At 34.5% G+C, this 2,786-nt stretch overlaps 1 long non-coding RNA gene across 1 annotated transcript; it reads right to left on the bottom strand.

Annotated features, from left to right (window-relative positions):
• Positions 1-281: 281 nt before the first annotated feature.
• On the bottom strand, positions 282-973 carry LOC140452881 (uncharacterized). Its single transcript, XR_011952228.1, has 3 exons — positions 860-973; positions 574-696; positions 282-510 (listed from the first exon to the last, which is right to left on the bottom strand). It is a non-coding gene; the product is annotated as an uncharacterized lncRNA (long non-coding RNA).
• Positions 974-2,786: the final 1,813 nt, after the last annotated feature.

Here is a 2,786-nt window from a genome sequence, read left to right as displayed (position 1 = left end):
AAATTTTCCAAATTTTTGTTAAATACTTCTTTGCGTCTTATAGAGTCTCTAAGCATAAACCCGAACTACTATACTTCCTAAAACCACACTCAGTCCTAACTGCAAGACGCAAGAGTCTCGCAGGCTTAGTCTTGTTCTTGCTCAAGTCTTGCACGGTTAGTCTTGGTCTTGGTCTTGCAAAAATTAGGCAGTCTTGGTCTTGGTCTCGGTCTTGCGAAAACGCAAGAACAAGACCAAGACTGCAAGACCAAGACCGATTTTGGGCAACACTAGCTGTGGTATAAACCAGATCGTTTTTATTTTGTACAAAATCAACTTATACTTATTTTGTAGGTACATATTGTACTTAGTGTTTCGTATTGCCATTTTAGTTCCTTCAGGCAGATCAGTTGTCTTCCTTTTACGACGACGTCTACTTTTGCCTGAACTTGAAAGGACAGGATTGCTTTCTTTTCGTTTTTTAATTGTACATACTGTACGCCGTGATATTTTCAAGGCAGCAGCTACCCTCTTAAATTAAAAACAATTTTATGATAGGTAAATTATTAAACAACATACAATTCATTACAATACCTCTTGAACACAAGCCAAAGATGCCAATAAGGGTCCTCCGTTCCTTTTTTCTAACTCAAAATATTTATTCAAATTCAGCACGGGTTGCTGGGATTGAGAATTTAATGTATTTCGAGGCATATTCTAAAAATAAAAACCTTGAGCAAATATTCTGTGTGATATTTGTTTGATATTTATGACAACTAATAATGTTTTATATCCATCCGTTAGACAGAGTTTTAGTCAGATTCAAAAATGATAGGTCAAATTAAAGGTAAGAAAATTTAACTGCAAAATTTATACTTACATCAAGGAATCCAACACTAAGTGAACAGTTAGTCGTTATAACAACTTTTTTGAGAAAATGTATAAACTCAAGCCATGAAAATGTAATGGAAAATTAAACAATATGAATATAATTTTTGTAAACACCACAACGCTGTGAAGTTGACAATAAGCAGGTTCAATGATGAGAATTTATCACGGACTGTTGTTATATTACTGTCTTTGTCTGATGTATTATTAAATGTTGAACAAGTGGCTTAATTTCAATATTTTATATATTTTATTTTTATTTACAAAATTGCTTCAACCACTAGGGGTTATTAGCATGGTACAATAAATTACATAAATGTTAATATGTTACACTATATTTTGTGAAGTAGTCTTGCATTTTGTAAAAAGTTTATAGTTTTGTCATTATTGAAGCCGTTTAAGCACTCTTTGGATGAAGTCGGTAATCCAGATTGAAGTCGTTCTAGGGTGTACAAAGGGCAGTCCACTAGCACATGGTCCACTGAAGTTACACAATTACAACTGTAGCACATGGGAATTTGATCGTTACTTAGAAGGTAATCGTGTGTTAACTTCGTATGGCCTGTACGTAATCTAGAGATGCATACTTGGTCTCGTCGCTTGAATGGGAGTTTGTATACAACTAACTCTTGCTTAATGTTTTCATGGATGTCTCTGAATTGTTCCAGTGTAGTTGCCATTCCTCGCTTATTTTGTTTCTAAAATATTGCTTCAGGTCGCTATAAACGCATTTAGTGAATAATGTTGATTGTGGATTTTCTGCTGCTTCCCTGGCCAACTGATCAGCTTTTTCGTTTCCAGTTATATCACAGTGTGACGGAACCCAAAGGAATTTAACAAATCGGTCGTCTTCTTGATATTTCATTAGTTCTGACTTTCTAAGCCTTAGAATGGGATGGTTTGTGTATAACTTTTTCATAGAGCTGAGAGCACTTAAATAGTCAGTTATTATCAAAGAGTTTTGTGTGTTTTAATTACTTAAAAATGTTATTGCTTGCAAAATTGCAAGAAGTTCTGCGGAAAATAATTCTGCGGTTGATCGTAGGGAAAGTGAAAAGGAGTAGTCTTGATATAACGTTGTAAAAGAAGCCCCTACCCCATTGTCAGATTTATACGCGTCTTTAAAAATGAGGGAGTTATGAGAGCAGTTTAATTTCTCTGCTGCTTTCTTTTTAAATATACTACGTGGTGTGTCATATTTGTTATTGATAGTAAGACTTGTATCACAAATAGGCAGCTGTAATCTCCAAGGAGGTTGATAAATAAGGTTAGTTACATTGTATGTCTCAGGAAAATGTATGTTTAAACTATTTTGTAATTTTTAGATCCGGATATAAAACGGGGGACTTAATCTTTGTAAGGTGTTAAATGTCGATGTGAATCTGTCAGCAAACGTGTTTTTAAATGTCGGTATATGTGGATTGGCTGACAATTTAGCAGCATACACAAGGCTGAGGTAGTTTCTTCTTAGTTGAAGGGAAGGTTCACCTGATTCACAATATAAACTTTCAATTGGGCTAGTATGATGAGCCCCCAGTGCTATTCTTATTGCTGTATTGTGTATTGAATCTAGTAATTTAAGTATTGATGCTTTTGCTGAATTATAAGCAACTGCGTTATAATCTAGTTTAGAACGAATTAGAGTTCTGTAGACAGTTATGAGTGTTTGGAAATCAGCTCCCCATTGCTTCTGAGATATGCTTTTCAATAAATTTAGACCATTTTGAGTTGTTTGTCGAAGACGAAAAACATGATCTTTCCAGATTAACCTCTGATCTAGTTTCAATCCTAGGAAGGTAGTTGATTCAACATAAGTAATAGGTAACGAGTATAAGGTGAGATTAGGTGGTAGTATAATGTTTTTTGGGCTCTTGCTAAAGAAAATTGCTTTTGTTTTGTTTGGAGATATCTGTAGACCA

The sequence above is a fragment of the Diabrotica undecimpunctata genome, chromosome 11 (genome assembly GCF_040954645.1).
Source record: "Diabrotica undecimpunctata isolate CICGRU chromosome 11, icDiaUnde3, whole genome shotgun sequence".
Lineage (NCBI taxonomy): Eukaryota > Metazoa > Arthropoda > Insecta > Coleoptera > Chrysomelidae > Diabrotica > Diabrotica undecimpunctata.
Note: the sequence above shows the minus strand (reverse complement) of the source record. Positions and strands in the feature narration are given on the sequence as shown.